Below are 19194 nucleotides of genomic sequence, written 5' to 3'. Positions count from 1 at the left end.
TTATGTCGCACCAGTTTAGTTTATCTGAAACTTTTCAGTCATTTGCACACATCTTGCGAATGACTGAGATCCAGAATAAAGGACAATCTGTTGTTTTAAATTAAATATGCAGTGTATTATATGTGGCTAAAGTCTTACTTTTCTTCTTGTACTTATGCAGAAATCTTTACTGCTTTTCTTATTTAAGCCAGAAGTGTCGCGCTTAACAAGCAACATATTAATTAAAAAAACCAATAATTAAATGCTAAGGGAGAAAACTTAATCCTATTCAGTTAGATCACAATAATTTGTTTTGAGGTTTTGTAAGTGTTTGCAATAAGATTTAAAAAAAAAATCCTATAAAACAATACAGCTTGATCCATAATAGGTTATAAAATTCTTCAAAGTACCACACTTCATAATTCTTCAGTTGGTTTGTCAATCCCTTCTTGAGTATTTAAATGGAGTGATGGGAGTGGATTTATTTTCTGCCCTCCACATGCCATACTGTACAATTCTCCCTATCAAATTTGAGGCATCAGGCAAGGAAGAAAATGCCAACACTGGGTAAGATGCTCAAGCAGTATCTCTTATATTCATTATCAGCCAAAATTTTTCATTAGATTTTGGTTGCGAAGATAAAGATCTGTCCTCGTGCCTGCAAAAGAACTGTGTGTCATTACTGAAGTAATAGATCCCAAGGGGCACAGTTTCAAAGGGATCTCACCCTGGACTGAAGGGAAAAGACTGCAGTTTGCTTTGTACACATGTATGTAACTAATGAAGAGCTTTTACACAAAAGTAGTACCCGAGCAAAATATATTCTTGTGTGTCCAAACTTGCCTAAATAGATACTTTTTCAAAAAATCATGTCCAACATTTTAGCTTTTTAACAAGCTCAGTGTCTTTGAGTCGTTCTCAGACCTTCAGAACTCCTTCCATTTACACTTGATAGAAAGGACAGCTCCTGCTGTGCTTCTGCTCTGCACACGTACACGTAGTGTCTTTGGAGTTCTCTTGCTGTCATCATCTTTACATATGTTACATATGTTAATTGGAGTCACTACCGAATGATAACAAAAGCTCTGTGTCCTTTCTGTCCCCACAAACTTGTGGCCAATACCACTGACAAAAATGAGGGTAAGTTCTCTTGTGTTGCATCATTCTGAGAGTAGATTGCTACTTCTGTGCTCATTTTAAAATATCACATTTTCAGCTATTGTGTCATTTTCCACATAACCTTATGAGTGGAATTCCAGGTGGAATTTATGGTTGCTGCCATATTTCCACGTTAGCTCTCAGTATGTATGCGTTCGTTAGAGTCAGTACTAAGAGATTTCGTTGCTATTGCCTTGCTAGGCTCAGATTCCTACACTACTAAGAAGCTGTTTGTATATATACGGTAAGTATCTCATGGCTTTGTAAGAGTTTGCTGTAATTTTTTCCCCAAATGTTCCATTGTTTCGTAATTATTGCACAATTTGAGGTGACTGCCTCCCTGAGGGCAATGTTCTGCAGCTATAGCTTGAAATTAGGACCTATTTTTTATTTATTTATCTGTTGTGAATAATAACAGCAGGAACAGTATACTTGGTTGTCTCATTGTTTCAGCATCTGAGAACCTTTGGGCATCTGGACAGAGTAGTAGTAGTAGTATGGTGACAGATAAAATTGTGGAGAGATAAGCTTATTACAGGTTAATTTGACTTGCATCACAGATACGCAGTGACTTTAAAAACAAACAGCTGTTAATAATTCCCTTTGCTAGTCCCTGTGCCTGGCAATATCGTCAGAATTTTAAAAAAATCCAGAAAAAAGAAAAGATTACAGTGTAGTAATAACTGTCTGTATTGTTCTATTAGTAAATAATGGAGGTGAAAGAGGGCAGTAAAGGTCACTAAAGTCATGAGAGTTTTTCTATATTGATACCCAGCCTCAATGTACAAAGTATACAGAAATCTAATCTCTCTGTTTCCTGGACTTGTTTGTTGTCATATATTATCTGTATTTTATATCTACTTCTAGAAATTAGGTGGTTTGAGCCCTATTTGAGTAAGCATAACCCACATGAGTAGTTTTACATTAGCAAGTAGTTGCATCTAAGTGAAGTTAAAAAAAAATGCGTATGTGCAAGACTGAAATTTTCGATTATAGTCTTGTTGAGACAGGACCTTTCTTGCTTTATGCATAGATCTCTTCTGCTTTTGACTGCTTTTTCATTTATACTTTCAATACTTGAAGCATTTATTAGTGTTTTCAAAAAATTCAGGGGTCTTCCACTGTTCTCATAATAAGCCTAGAAAAGGCCCCTCCTGAAGGCACTATCAAATATGATACCTATCGTTGCCGATAACCCTGTCATTGTATATGTCATTGTCCTGTAATTAATGTGTGTTGTTTGCAAAAGGCCTTCAGACTGGATGGATGCCTCAGGGCTGGAACCTAGTACTTTAAGTTGCCTGTCAGGTGCCTGGCATAGCTCAGAGCCTGTTTAAGCAAAAGAGAAAAGAAAGGGGATGTGTTCAGTGCCGTGCTGCAAACAAAGTTATTGTCTTCCAATAACTTCCAGCAATTTTGAAACAGTTTTTGGACTAGTGGTGTCAGTAGGTCTGTGGATTTCTTCATAGAGAAGCTTAGATATGGATGAAATGGAAAGTCTAGAAAATGGTTATTTCCTCTTCCCTTTCCCCTTCCTTTCTTTCTCTCTCTCTTTTTCTGTTTTTTCTCTCTGTCTGTGTTTCTCTTTCCTCTCTTCTTCCTTTTTCTCTTTTTCTGTTTTCTCCTCTCCTTTTCTCTCTTTTTTTTTTTTCTCTCTCTCTCTCTCCCTCCTTGCCAACATGTAAAACACCAGCAGTCATGCACTACAGATTCATAAGAGGTGGGAATATTTCCAGCTTTCTGGCAGGTAGAAGACATTGTTATGGGCTGAATACACTTACATCTGAATAAATTCCCAGGGAGGCTGAGAACCACTGACATGGTAGGTATGTAAAACCATGTAACTGACATCAAGGCCTGTTGCACTTTTGTAGCCTTATTGAATCAGTGGAGCGCTCAGTCCCAAGTGAGGTAAATGTCACCAGGATCTGCATGCCTGACAAGGACTTACACCTGAGGTTCGGGGGACACTTACATACTGCTGCTTAGCCCTGTGTCACTGAGGCTTTATCATAGATTTTGAAAAGTATATTTTCCAAACGGTAGAACAACAGCTTACATATGTTGATTGGGAGTGGTGGAAGGAGTCATTACCATGTGAGTTCTTCAGCCCTCCAAAGTGTCTCTTTAAAAATAATAACTGTTCTACTCAGACCCAAAATGAAGTTGGTTCTTCTGATGCTAACATTATATAGCTTATACACACACACACACACATTTGTTGCACACATTTGTGTGTGTGTGTGTGTGTGTATTTATGTGTGTATGTATGTTTATGCACACACAGACACACAAATAGTATAAAATATATGAGGTAGCTTGCGACCTTGTTATATTGTCTCTGAAGTTCATCTTGAACATACCATATCCCAACCCGCTTTATTTCTTCTTTCTTTTGTCAGTTAGTTCCTTCTTGTTTGAAAGTCCTGTAAAGCCTGCCACTGCAAGAGAGGACTGTTCTTGCTCCAGTTCAGATATAACAGCAGTCAAGTCACACTGCTTAATATAAAATCCAGGCTAGATGAGTGAAATGACAGAAGAGCACTATAAAAAGGCATTGTATATCTAGCAAAAAAGCATTCAGATATCTTAAAGTCCAAGAAACTTTTTTGTAATTGTGTCAGGGAATTCTGCCTCAGCATCTTTCACTAGAGAGCTTTTACCATGACAGTAGCAGGGTGAAGATCAAATAACTTTAAATAATAGGTAGAATTCTCTAGGAAATCTGACAAAACACATGAAATCTATGCGTGCGGGTGTGTTCACTTGTAATTATTTTAAAGCCAGGCATTGTCATCTGGGTTTTTTTACTATTTGATACTGACTGAGCCTGACCTAGCAATATGCCTTGCAATACATGGTTGTGTATCTCTATGGTCTGCGTGCCCTGACGAGCGCGTGGGCTTCATGTGGCGAGTCTGAAATTCCACTGCCAGGCTCGGGTGGTGAAATGCTTGTGGTCTCTGACATCATCAGCTGCCTTGAAATGGAAATGGGGCTTTATGGAAATCAATCTTCCTTACATGTCTCTGTACAATACAAAGTGCTTAAAAAATACTAAATGAATGCTGCTGTTATGGCCCTGGCATCAATCCAAACCAGTGCTTGCTTATGGATGGTTATGCTACTGTAGGTGGGTGTCCGTACCACAGCTCTCACCACTCTGGTTGAAAAATAGGAAAAAGAGGTAAGTGAATAGGGCAGTGGCTGAGGGAGTGGACTATTGCTTTATCCTCCTGCTTAATTCTCACACACCCTTTCAGTGCTTCTTTCCAAACCCCACCTGTTGTGCTGCCATGAAAGCATAGTGTCATTCTTTGTCTTCCCTCCTAAAACTTCAGTTTTTGCTGGAGTAGTGTGAGGCAATGCACTTGAGGAAAGCCTGGCTTTAACCTAATGAGACTCCATCTTGTGTAAAAGGTAGTTCACAAGTAATGTAGTGCCTGAGTCCTGTTTTTATCTGTTCAGGTGCGATGTATGCACTCATTGTCATCGTGTCTTTGTGTGAGTGTAAATTCAGTGGCTTTTCACTCTTTAAAATCCGTGAAAAAGCAGGCATTGTGTTACCGCATGTTCTTACCGACTGCTTGCTGCTGTTCGCCATGGTCTTATTGCTACGTGCGTACCACGATGCAGTTGTTTAAAAATGTTCACACTGCTGTGATGTTCCTCTGGTGAGTCCTGCCTAGTAATTTGATTTGATGATTAATGGATTTTAAAAGGCACGGTCCCCTCCTTCAAGCTCCTGTGGATCGAGACCACCATGTTTCAGGTAATTTTGCCTGGTTAGCTCCACCAAACTGAATTAATTACTTTGTAGTTCACTTCAGAAGAAATGTAGAAAACAACTCCAAGAATTGTTCACCTAACGACACTAACGTTGCATTTCTAAAGACTTGGCAACAGGTATTTCCTGGTAAGAGAACTACATGATATACGGGTGTGTTTTAAATAACTTAGAAATGATAACTCTGTTTACTATGAGTTTCACAGATTCCTTAAGAGGTCTAACCTTACTGTCCTATACGGTCAGAACTGACATTGGCTCGCAGGCTTTAGTTCCCTTTTGCCTTTGTCAAGATGGCAAGAATATGGCCTTCTGTCTATATAAGATCTTCTGTTTAATTATCCAGATTGATCCAAGCTCAGCTGGGCTATCGATGAACAATGAAACAAAGAATCTTACTTCCTTCAGAAAACTGCTTAAACAGTTTTATTTCAGACATTCCCATCACTGAGGGACAACTGAGAGATTCTATGATTGCTGAGTATGTTGAAAATTAGAGATTTGTTTGGTTATTTATTTGTTTTGTACCTCATGATACTTTCCATTTGCTCCACAATGCGTTTGGCTCCATATGAGTATTCTTATTTTTATGCAGACTAGCCCTTGTTTTATTTTGAAATAGACACACCTGATTAACTTAGGGTCTGAAATGTAATTTGTTAAATTTCTTGGGTTTAGATTACATATTCAAGATTGCATTTACACATTTTATATATATATATATATATATATATATATATATATATATATATATATATAAAATATATAAAATATGTGTATGTGTATATGTGTATACACACATATATAGGTAATAAAGAACATTCATTTTATTTTAATAATTTATTTTAGCTTCTCAGTAGAGTGCCATAAATAAATAAAGTATAAAAAATTTGCATCATGATGGCTCTGGCCTGAGCAGTTTCATACAGCACCATAACCTTGTCAGTCTTTTGCTTTTGATATACAAAATCAAAACCAAGAGGCTTGTAATCCTCCCTATATTGATTTTTTATTATTAAAAAGTGAAAGTTGAAAGGTAGCTCTAAAGCTGGTTTATCAGCCACACTCGGACCAGTTTTGGATGCCATTTCTAAGAGCTGGGGATGTGCCAAAGACATTAAAAGTTACTTTTTGGTTCCATTTTGCTGAGCTATTCTTACTGCTCTCTTTTTATGAAAATAATTCATTTTATTTGCTTTGCAACAAATATTTGTATTCAGTGGAGTCTCCTCTGTATTAAGTGGTTTGTCCCCTGAGGTAAGGGGAGCTTGTAAAATTATCAAAAGATTCTTGAAAATATGAGCACTGTTATTTCCTCCAAAGTTTGCTGTGTTATGAGTAATCTAATGGCAGTTTATTGGTGGCCATTTGGGGAAGTGGGATTGGTACATTTATTTGAGAATTATTTCACTTGGGAAATCCTGAACAAAATAAGCATGAATGAAACAATCACAATATAGGGTAATAAAGGTCATTCTCCAAGACGTTGGCTTAGAACAGGCATATCTGAGTATCACAGAAATGAATCCCTCTGGCCACGTCCTACTGTCTTCCATTGAAAAAAAGAGTATGATTGTACTGCAATTCTCTAGGTAGCTCTTTCTAAATCTCTTTTCTTTTAGATTCTTCCGTAGTTCAATTCATATAAAAGCTTATTGTAGGACAGATTTACTTGAATATTCATAAAGCGGGGTCAAGTTCAGAGTAAACTGTTTATTTGAGGTTACATATATGTAGGGCTCCACTTACTGCAGCCTCTCAAAATCTGTGGTGTGTTTTTTATTACAACCTCCCCATGAACTAAGCAGAAGTGCTGTCAAGTCCCTTTTGAAGACAAAGAGCTAAGACAAGGAAGGACTATGAAATCATGTTCATCTTGTCCAGAATGCACACGAAGAGGCTAGTGGGTCTAGGAATAAAATCTCAGTTACCGGGGGCAGTACAATAGACACTGAGGTTGCCCGCTTCCTCTCTTTCCTCTGAGATCACTGTATGAAGAAGCTTTACAAATGCAGAAAGGTTGGTTTTCTCTTCAGGTGGCAAATGTTTGTGGTTTACGAGATTTTGTTTTTGATGTCTTGTTTTACTTCTACTGTTCTTGGGAGAAGAAAATAGTAGCTAAAACTCCACAGTGTGTAAAATTCTCAGGAAATGATGAATACAGAAAAATACGGCTTTAGTTCTTTAAATATTTGTAAATGTAATGATGTTCAAGTTCCTCTTTAAAATTTTCTTCCATAAGTAAGGCTATAAATGAGCTGTCTTGTTAACACTGTGTACGTTTTCAATTTTATAGTGCTTTCCTGCTTACTTCAACCTTTACCACCTGCTGATCTAAATCCATACAAAGTATCACTTAGCTTTTTGAATCAAGCTTAGATCAAAGGTACACATTTTCATTTAAATGTAAAAGATCTCAAGCAAAATTGAATAATACCTATGTAAATAATTTCCCTTAATGAATGGAGCTCTCTGCAACTAACTCAGTATCTCTGGAGATAGTTTGAAGAAAGCTGATGAAACCAGAAATGTGCAAAAAGAAAAACTGCAAAGTAGAGGAAAATTTTTGAAAGATAAATACTTGTACTGAACACTTCTACTGTTTGATTTCTTAGCTGTCACCTAATTTCATTTTGTTATTTTTCCAAGGTTTTTCATCAAAGTTGTTCAGTTAAACTAGTCTCACAGTTTTCCCTAGCAGCAGCCAACCTTCTTTTCCTCCCCTTGAAAGTTAATATTGGATGTAGGACCCACTCTTGCCTGCAGAGAAGGCAAGTGTTAATCGTCACCTTCATCTGATGTAACACAACCAACTTACCTATGACAAGTATTTAACACTTTGCTCTGTCACGCAGAGTTCCTGTTCTATTAGCAGAGGTCAGAGACCAATGAAACACCAAATTCAAATAGAAATATTAATTATTTATAAATGCATACTTCAAATACTATTGTACATGACTATAACAGTATTTTGTATCCTTAAACATTTGCAACCATTGCAGCAGCTTTGCCATCAACTATCTTGGGTTTACTTTTCCTTCAGCATAGAGAGAAAACAACATCCTCGAAGGGAGGGTGGAGGGTTACTGCAGCACTTCCATTTATAGCCGCAGCAGATACCCTGCTGAAAGTTACATTGACTGAACGCAGGACAGACACAAAGATCAATCCTAGTGGGACCAAAACCCTTGAGGTAGTGCTTACTTGAAATCGATCAGTCTTTTCAGTTATCCCTGGCAGTGATGGCCATTACATTTTCTTCTCCCTTCACTACAGCTTTTCCTCCAACCTGTAATGAGGCTATGACAGAGGTGTGCTCCCAGTACGTGTTCCGTACAAATTACTGTTATTTTCAGTCATATCAGTAGTTTTATTATATCTCTGTTTGTCCATTCTTTCTGAATATGACACTATCATAATCCAATAAAATAAATGTACATTTTGCTGTGATAAAAGGGTTTCCAATGTTGGTATAACCTGCTGACTAGCAGTATATAATCACCAGTTTTTGGAGAAATCTGAGGCTCTGTTTTTCTTGGGCAGCAGTTTAAACATCATATATTCTTCCCCTTCAGGCATCATGCTCTGCTCCAATTTGCCTGTTGTCCTCCTGGCTTCCTTTGGTTTGCACTGCACTAGTCAGAAGATGGTACTGAATGTGTTTTAGGATCTGTATAAAACGGCATGGTTGGCTAAACCAGGAGCCATGTGAAATATAAGTCAAAATTAAACACATTTGACATAATGCAAATATGTAGCATTATCTTGCCAATACATATATCGTGTGTAAATGCATTACATATGTGTGTGTTTGAGTGTATAGGTATATATGCAAAGGTGTTAAAATGCATTACTGTGTAACCTTATTGCAGGATGCCGGCATGACAATGCCATTGCTATGCATTGGTCCTCCTGCAAGCTATGCAGCACAGTTTCATCTAAGTGGCAAAAGAGCTGCTCACTTCATGAATCATCCATTTGTCTGGCAAGCAGGGACATAACCTTATTTTAAAAGCTGAGCAAGTTGAACATCAGGTTTGAGGGAGAAGGAAAGGAATTGGTGTTGGTTCAGGTTAGCAGTGACAGGAAGTTCCCGTGCTGTGACTGCATCCAATTCACGAGGGAATCAATTTTGTAGTCGGAGTTACAATAAGGCATACACTCATTACTAACTCTTTTAGTATTTAATGTGATTGCTGGCAGTCCAAAACAAGAAAAAAAGCCCTCTCTGACCCAAGAAAGGGCCTTCCCAAGATGGAGTGCAACTGAATTCTCTCTGTTACACCTTTTGCCTAGGTAGCTGGAGGACTGTGGTTCCTAGGGCTATAGCTCAGTTACCTTTCCAAGAAAAATATGAGAAGTCTTGTTTAAAAGGTAGATGTTTTTCTGATATGGGAAATGTGTTCTTATTTAGCAGTCACAAATTATTCTGTCTCGCAGACTTAGTTTGCCTCTCAATGCAGGCCATTTTGTAGAAGTTATTGATGAAAGAAGTCTTTGCTGAAGGAGGCAATCAAGGTCAATTAGAAATCAGCTTTCTCAAGGTAGCACATATCTGGTCTCCACTGGTCCTACCAGTGACGTACTCTTAACTGTGGCTTGAAATTGCTCCAGAAGATGGGATTTACTGGGAGGCTGAAATTTGCCAGTTCTATCTTCTTTTCTTTTTCTTGAGACAGAAGTACCTCAATCTATGGACAGTGAGTTGAACTTATGACTTTTAAAACTCTAATTACACCAAGGAGGTGACTCAAAGTGCAGGCACTGTGGAAAACAGTAGGCAATATGCTAATTAAAAAAAATTTTTTTTTAATCAATACATTGACTTCGATGCTGCCTGCCAGATTTTGCCTGGCTTGTGCACTGATCCTGTTGAAGTCACTGGGACTGATCAGGACAGACATGATCATCATTCTTAATCTTCCTTGACAATGTTTTAAAATGCAACCATTAAGTTAGCATAGCCTGTGGTTTTATGGATGCTAGTTCTGTTTCCATTTGTGTTTGGATTTTTCTGCTAAAAAAAAAAAGCCTATGGGGATGTGGTCAGAAACAATGGAAGTTGTGGAATTCAGGACAGCCCTGAATGTGAGATGATTTGGAAAATACCACTGGCTTATCTATTAACTGTTAAAATAGCAGAAAAGTTCTCAGGAGGTGATCATGGAATTACTATTACTGTAGTTTTTTTATTTCTTCTGTTTTGCCATCCTTAGTCTTATCACTTTAGAGCCTTCTGTCACCACACTGCGCCTCATCCACTCCTAAATGTATCTCCTAAAACATTAAATATGTGCGTTTACTAATTGTGATCAGGCTAAAATTCAAGTGCTGTGCTTGTGGGATTTTTTTTTTTTTATCAGAAGCCATATTTAAGTGATGACACACAGTAATTTGTTCATTCTTCTGTCAGTGTAATTTACAAGACAACGACAGATAAACATAGCTATACAAGATTCATTTACAGTGACACAATGGCAGATACACAGAGCAGAACCCTGCCTATGAGATAAAGTGGACTGAGTGACTTATGCAGTAATTAGGGGATAATTGTCATTAACCTCGCAAACAGTAGTTTACCCATATTGTTTAAAAGGCTCCAGGATGCATAATGACAAGGTAATCTGTCAAAGCGCTAGGGGGAAATATTAATAAGATTTGTGCAAGCCTGGATAGAAAATATGCAGAAAGCGGCCACATTAAGCTAATTGGTGGATGAATATACACTTGTAAAAGTGCTTCTAATGGCACGTTTGCTGCTCTCCAAATGACTACTGTTAATGTGGAGAAGTGGGCTGCCTAGAAAGTCAGGACTGCTGGGACAAGCGGGTATTAAGACATGCAGGCACAGTTATTATTACTTTGTACACTGTAATATAATTTCCCCCAGTTTCTTTCACATTTCAGTGCCTGTAATGTGTGCAAACAGATAACTCACTTCATGTGCCATAGCATTTTTATATTCCGGTGACCTTTACCTTTTTGGTGTCACTTCTGTGCCTTGCTGCCTCCCTTCTGCATCACATGGCCACCTATTATATACCTGTTTTTCTTGATATTTATGTTTTTGGGTAAACAATCAAAGGGAAAAGACCTCATTAAGATCATTTTGTATATATTGCAAGTAATAATGCATAGTCCCCTAATGAATACTAAAGATATGTTTCTGCTGCCATTCATATACCCAGCATACAGCACAGCTAAATCTCTTTATAGAGGAACAACTTTGTGTTCAGTCAGAGAACCAAGCATGCAATGAAATTCAGCTTATGAGTATAACTTATTGGCACCTTCACTCCAGTGCTTCTGTTCTTGGGCAACTCCTTAATTCCTTACTATGCCCCTGGTTAGGCAAATGTCATATTGACTGCTTTGGAAGTTTTACTTATAAGTCCAGGAAGACCCAGCTTTCATTGCTTAAATTTGCCATTTGGTGTTAAGTCTGCACTGACTTTAGATTTAGAAAATTAGAAGTGAGAAAGAGACAATCTGATCATCTGATTTGACTTGACTGCTGGATACCTTGCTTCACTTTTGGTGCAGTGCATGTTACGTGGAGCAGCTGCAGGAATGTATGACACAACGATTTGTTGGTACTATCACATTGTGCACTAGCTAAGGTCTCGACCGAAAAAATTTGGGTGTCTCTTGTGGCTGTGTATATTGCAAATACAGTATCTCATTGGTGCTCTTTGTGACTGCTTCCTGTTTCTCGTAAAAATTTTGTGCTATTCTTTCAGTGTTGGTGAAAGTGAGGCGCACAGACAGAAGCCTAAGTAGCTTACTAAATTCACTGAGAGATTGCCTGAACACAGAAACCATAACTTTACTTCTCAGTGAATCATGCAGCGCTGACACAGAACAGTTAAAACACATGTGATTGCAGGGACTGACAGTAACAAGGCTAATTTTCTTTCATGGCATAGCTCTATGCGCAGTTACATATATACAAATTGATGTAAATGCGTTTGAAAGTCAGTGATAGGTATGGTTATTCGCATGCTGGATATTTCCTATCAACTCGCATGCAAAACTGTGTTGTTATAGGTTTGGCTTGAACAGCAGAAGTCTAGAAAAAGTTAATTTATAGCTGAAATTTTTTCGGTGGTTTGCTGTGTTCATGCCACTACCTGTTTAAATCCTATGCAGCAGCATCTATGGCAATTTGTACCATCTGAAAGACTTCACATACAGTGTGCAGTGGTGGTTCGATTGCCTTAGGAGCTGTGTCTGCCTAGGAGTAACACCGTCTGTTGCTCTTCACGAGTTGGTGGCAAAGCTATCTCAGAGATATTTGAAAGAATTTTCCACTCTCACAGGCTTCTAGGAACAGGCATCAGAAAGGCATCAGAATATTCCTCTATACTTGGGATCCAAAACTGTGAATTACAAAGCTGTTCAGAGGGTTTGAATGCCCAGTTTCCACAAAATCTTGATATTCTACTATTTGATGAAGGCAAGGAGAGTTGCCTCACCTTCAGTGTGCATTAACATGTGTTCATGTACAGGTACCGTGAGGTAGCTGACATTAGTCACCTTATAATAATTTCCTCCTTTAGTGAAGTCTTTAGAAATCTTTTGAAAATTACGTAGAGGTAAGAGGAGCATCAGGCTCTTACTGTGCTTAAATGGTCTTCCTCCGAGCATGGACATAGGTTTACTATGCAAAAACTTTTTAGGTGTCCAACTGTGAAGGGGCTTGATGGAGTTGCTATGATTAAATGAAAGTGGAACTGCTGTGATTAAGTGTGTTGTAACCCCACAGTGATCTATCACAGTTTTAAAAAGACAAATGCTGTACACACTGTTACTCAGAAAGTGATCATCTCTTATGAATTATGTATTCTATCAGGTCCATAAACAGGAGTATTCCGTAACAAAGTGACTATTTTATCAAAAGTCAAACAATATGTTTTAAAAATCAGAAAAAGCATTTAAAACTAGTGCCCTTGCATCCTAATAGATTTACTGGAGTTGCAGAGGTGAATACACATCTGAGAAGAAGGGGAAAGAGTTCAAATAGTGTTTCTTTTAAGAACATAGTTAAGAGACTCTCTCCCCTCTCCCCGATTTGTAAGAGATTTTTTTTGCCATAGATACTTTTCAGTTGGAAATCGACAGACTAGCGTCATCTTTCAGGACAACGCTTTCAAATGTGGTAAAGCTATTTAACGGTGATGAGACCTAAAAAATAGAAAGGGGTCCTGCAATTAGGACGCCCTGTGCCAAAGTTTAGTTCCTGAAGGCAGCAGCATGTGTCGGCGATCTTGTATTTTGATACCGCTCCCTGTATGTTAGTCCAGATCCAGCAGGTTGATCGTGCAGGGGTCTGCGCTGCTGGCATGCGTCTTTGGGATGAGATATAAAACAGAGGGCTTGCATTCTTTTGGTCAGCAAAGACCCCGTAGGCCTTTTAGCAAGAGTGTGGGTGGTTAATGGTGGTGTCCTGGCAAGGTTTCAGCTGCGATTGTTGCATCCCACCTCCTTCGGCTCCATCTGCAGTTCCAGCAGGACATGGTGTTCCTCACTTTCACTCCCAAGCTGTAGTGCTGTGCTCCTGTGCATCGTTACGCAACCGCCCTGCCCCACTGGGGTGGTACCCCCCCCCCGACATATATCCGCACGGATTTGGCTCCACATAACATTGCAGTGCTAAGTTATGTCAAATTTACTCTCCAGCACGGTTAGTGGAATTGCTCTGGATTTACGGTGCAGTCAGATTTGACCTGCTGTCTAGCATATCAATTAATAAAAGTTTGTAAAGGTCTTTGGGGTCCTTTTGGTGGAAAGTGCAAAGCTTGTTTTCTGCTGAATGCATAAGGAGAGCTGGAGTCTAAGCAGCAACCCAAGTAAATATCTTTTTATACCTGGCAGCAAAAGTAAATATAAGCAGACATATAAGCATGAGTAAACATAACCTCCTTCCTGTTACTCTTTACTGAATACACAGTGGAAGTGTCCTTATTATTGATACTTTGGGGAAAGACAACCTTTTTCTCCCCTGCTGTCACATACTAGTAGCCCCCAGGTCTTTAGGGGAAAGAAAGCAACTCCAGCTGGTAAGAGAAATGGGGGGGTCAGAGGGGAAGAAGATCCATGCTTTTGATTTTTCTAGTGCAGTGGAAGCTGCAGCGAAGCCCAAAGATAAAGATTTCCATTATTGACTGAGAACTCAGTAGTGCTGCACCGTGTTGGTTCCTGCTGCAGCAGTATAACTCAAGGAAAGGATTGCTGACACTTTAACGTGAGTTTGTTCATATGGTTTCAGTTGGGGAAGGGGGGCTGGTGGGAGGTGGATGAGAAGTGACGGATGAGGAAAAAAAATTTTAGCCATGGCTCTTTGCAGGCTGAGTATGTTAAATCTCGTATCAATTGCACATGTGTAATCACAGTGAGCAAGTATGCAGACCTTTTTGCGTGTTTACAGCAGCAAAGATGACTTAGGTTCAGCATGGTAAAAAAACCTATCAGGAAAGTGAGTACCTAAATGTATTATTCCTGTGAAAAGGCAGATAGAGGGCTTACCTCCATCCTTCTGAAGCCAGTGGGGTTTGGACAAATCCTAGAAAGGAGCAAGAGGTGTTGCTGTTTGCCTGTCACGTCTGTGCAAAGGTGAGTTGGTGTGCCGCTACCCACTGGTCACTGTTACCACAGGAGTAGTAGGACTACCCATGCTGTAACAGCTTGAAATTTAATAATGGGAAGTAAAGAGATGCTCCTGGGAAATTCAGCCAAACAAAAACAACAAACCCTAAATCATGGAAATTATGTAGGGTTTTCTTTATCAGAACCAAATGTGGATTTTTTTTTTTTCTGTCTACACCCTAATTAAAACCATCCTCCGCAATTATAGTATGACCAAGCCAGTATGCTTCAGTCTGCTTTTCAGTCGTTACAGCTGCACTTAAAATGCTTCCTCGAGATCAGTTAGGAAGTATATAGCTGTTTTAGAAGGGCTCATAGAAGAAAGATATGTGATAAACACTTGGCTTGCTTAATTATTTAATCAAATATGCATCTGTGCAATATTTGCACCTTGGATATTTGGTATACAGGTATACTTAAAAAATTAAGAGTTTATGATGCAAACGCAAACTTGCTAAAATAAATAAGCCTGCTAATGTGTTTTCCTATGTAACTTTGAGTGGTTCTCAGAAATTATCACAACACTGCCCAACACTGCCCAAAAACAATCCTTCAGTGCTTCCCAGAATATGAAGTTTGTTTAAAAAACAGTTTTTACGTCTTTTTAACCTTTCTATTAATCTCAGCTCTTGTATAAGCTTCTCTCACTGTGCATTCAGCCAGGCATATATATACACTTTCTTTTACCTATGCCAAGAAGTTAATTAGTGAGATAAAAATAGATCTGCAAAAAAGTCTGTGATGTGTATGTATACACATATACGTGTGAGTGTGTGTGCCTATATATAAAATTAGGTCAAGATAATGCAGACACACAAAGTGAGATTTTAAAACAACTGATTTCATAACCAAAGTTCAAGATCGACAGTGCATGTTTGCGTAGACTGTCCTTATTTTCTAAATAGGCAGATTTTAAATTGGAAGGTTTTCAAGCTGAATTGGAAGCTCTAAATTTTCAAAGCTCAAAGGCCCTCGGGGAATAAGACTCCTCTTCACAGTCCTCCCCAATTAAACTCTTACAAATTAGAGTGAACTTTGTGTCCATCTTCTATTGTAGCGTGTGTGTATCATCTGAGATAATCATCATGAGGCCCATCACTTGCTCTGATCTGACCCAGAAGTTTAAGACAGGATGTAACCTAACGTATCCTGACACATCTCTTCCTAACCCACCGGTCAGCAAAAATCAGGAGACAGGCTCAGGATGATTAACCATGACATTGCTTTATAGATCTAATGTAGTATGCATTTATGTGAACCTGTATCCATACAAATAATAAATATATTTACACATATATATATATGGGAAGGGGAAGAGTCAAGTGTATGTTTAGATTTAGAAAAAGATCCAAGGTTATGTCTTATACCTTTGGAGCTTAATTTTATATGACTTAGAGATTAAAAATTTATCTCCATCTGAAATAGAAAGAGAGCTACGCACGCATATAAAATAAAATAAAAACAGAAATAAGGCTGTACGGGCAAAGAAGGAAGAGCATCATTGTGTGCTATAGAGGTTCAGCTTACTTGTCTACTGCCTGGTTTATAGCTGTGAGCATACAGAGGTATCTCTACACTCACCGACTTCCTTGTACACATTGTCACAGGAGGCTTCGCTTAATCAGTAGTGAGCTGAAAAAAGTAATATAAATTGGAACCTTTTGTCATGAAATATTTAAATGTGGATATGATTTAATGGCTTTGGGGAGAAAATTTAGCGTGGGAGATTGTAAGAAACAAGAAATCGATTACATGTAAGAAAGGACTTGAACCTCTAATCAAGTATTACCATATACAGAGAGATCCCTAGCTAGTTATAGCTTAATTCAAAGGGGATAATGGTTAGATTTTTTTTTAATTTTAAGTTTTATCAAAAAATGACATTCCTATTCACTCTTTATCTAGTTCTGCATAATACTTAAAGTGATTTCTGGAAAAACCATCACTATGTAAATACTGAAGCATGTCCTATACAGCATCCATAGGTAGTATATTTTCTAAGAAATATAGGCATGTGTGCAATTTTTCTTTACTTTTGTTGAGAAAAGAAAGCTTCTTCCTGAAAATTAACTAGATATAGTTTGAAGCATTAGCTATTAAATATATTCTTATTTATAGCTAAATGTTAATTATATACAAATTGAAAGTAAAATATCATATTTTTGCTTTAAAAAAATTGCTGATTTCTTCATTCGGAAATGCAGGCCAAAATATTTTCAAGTCAAACAAATTAAATTTATATATTTGGAGGCATATAAATATATAATTATGTCTATTTAAATATGTATAAAACACACACACACACACACACACACACACACACACACATTATATTTTTTAGTGTTCCCAAATACATCCTTCAATTAATTAATGCAGGACTTATTGGAAGAAGAATAAAATATAGGTTATCTGAAAATATTGCAAAAGCATAACTAGGAAAAGTTTGCCTGTCTGATGACAACAGCCTTTCTTATACCAGCGAGCTTAATCACTGCTGTGGTAAACTATGTAAAGTCCTTTCTGGTCCTGAAGGTGATAATGACTGAGACACACTGTATAGTTTGAGGGATTAGTGAATGGAGCTCGTTCCTCAGCTGTGTTAACAGTTGGTGCAACCCACAGGAATAGACCAGGGTCATTTAAGACCAACTTTCTGATTCCCTGCTCTTTTATGACATTTAAGGATAACCTCATGACAATCAAACCTGCAACTGTGGGACTTTGTGGTCAGTGGGACTTAGCAGGTGCTGGAAGTCTCTCCCTCCTTACTGGATATCCAAAACATTCTCTAGCGTTTACCTTAACTGAATGCAATGAAGGGTAGGGTTGTGTCATTGAGAGGCAGATCATGTAAACACTTCTGGTATCTCCGAGTTAGGCTGTGGAATAATAACTCCCAGAAAGTGTGATAGGAGCCCCAGCATGAAGGAGATGCCTGGCTCTCCTGCGCCTGCAAAGAGCCAGGTCCACTGCCACTGTGTGAGATGACTAGTCCCACCATTTGACTTGTGGGAGGCTGCTATGGGGCTTGTACCTACTGTTCTCATGAGTTATTTTCAGGATGGCTGTATCTAATTTTTTATTTACTTATATATTTATATTTATAAAGCATCCATCTGTTACTTAAGCCTGTGAGTGATTTACAAATTAAAGCAAAAACAGAACAAATTACTACCAGTAGTACATTGCAAAGCAGCCTGCACTTGGCTGCAGACAGGAGTCCTAATTCGATACATGTAAGCAGTGTAAATTAGACAGTGTTATTTCCGTCTTCAAACAATGCAAGTTATTGTTAGAAGGCCTGAATACTTGTGGCTTTAGACTGTGAAAGTGTGTGTGGTATAGACGGGGTCAGAGGCGACAGCAAAAGCCTGGAGACCAAACAAAATCTGAATTGAGTCCAGTTTTGGAGTTCCACATAGGAATTGCTCAGATTTCGAACCATTATGGCTGTCTGGAAGTTGTGGGAGAGGTAAATGTAAGAAGCTTCAGGTCACATTCACAGGGAGAGTAGCCAAAGTCAGTTGGATGAAAGAAAATATACTCTTGGAGCTTTAAAATGTGAACCTTTATTTTTATTTGTTTTTGTACCCTTCCTTTGTTGTTGTGGTTGTTTTTGTTTTTGATGTTCACTGTGACTTCTGCAGCGTTGCACTGACTTCCTGCATCATTCTCACTTACTTCCATTAGACGTGTAGAAGTGAGAGAGCATCAGAAATTAGAGTTGTCCAGAGTGCCTTTGAAAAGTGCTCAAAGCTGGGCACACATCCTGAGTATGCGTGATGCTCTATCTTTAATCTTTGCATGGATTCATGCTGAAAAGTTTGGGCGTAGAGATGGCTTCTGGGTCTATGCCTCTGGGACCTCTGTGCAAGGATTGTTCGTTATTAGATTACTGTTTCATAGTCTTGTAAAGGTTGAGTATGAACTGTCATGAGTGGAGTCTTTCTAAAGGTTTTACAGTCACACCTAAGGTACTATGGCATTAACCTTCATCATTAACTTTGCATCCAGGAGGTAACAGAAATCAGAACTGGAATAATGAAAAACAGGTCTAAACAAAGTTAAACATATACTTCACTATTTGGACAAATTGCATTTTCTAGTTCTGTAGAAAATGGGAGGGTGAGGAGGAAGGAGGAAAGAATCAATCCTCTGAAGACTGGAAAATAATAATAGAGCCTGAAAAAATGGAAAGATTTGCAGGCTTCCTAATCAAAAAAGGGCTAGTGAGTTTTACAGAGTGTTCAGATGGTCAGATAGGTTTTAAAGCTGATATTCAAGATTTAAAAAGACTAGCAATCGTACTGAGCTTTTTGCAAAGCTTTCAGACTGCTTAATGCATGAAGAAACGTTGGAATAATTCTGGTTTGATGGCCTGCAACAGTGCTTGTTGGTGATAGTTAGTGTACTGATGATATGTCCAGCATTTGCCCAACAGGAAAGATGCCAATAAAATGATGTATTCATTATATAAGTATTTTAATATGTTTTTATCAATACATGCTGGAATGGATTGCCTGACATTACACTGCAGAATTTTTAAGTCCTACCTCCAGGCAAATCTCATGCTTACTAGCAAAAATGAAAGTGTGAAATGCTTTTTAATGTATATTTAACAACAG

The 19194-nt window shown here is 38.3% G+C and overlaps 1 protein-coding gene across 3 annotated transcripts in view; it reads left to right on the top strand.

Annotated features, from left to right (window-relative positions):
* BNC2 (basonuclin zinc finger protein 2) overlaps window positions 1-19194 on the top strand; it is a 360399-nt gene that overhangs the window by 287064 nt on the left and 54141 nt on the right. The window lies entirely within an intron of this gene.

This window comes from Struthio camelus, chromosome Z (assembly GCF_040807025.1).
Source record: "Struthio camelus isolate bStrCam1 chromosome Z, bStrCam1.hap1, whole genome shotgun sequence".
Classification (NCBI taxonomy): Eukaryota; Metazoa; Chordata; class Aves; order Struthioniformes; family Struthionidae; genus Struthio; species Struthio camelus.
Note: the sequence above shows the minus strand (reverse complement) of the source record. Positions and strands in the feature narration are given on the sequence as shown.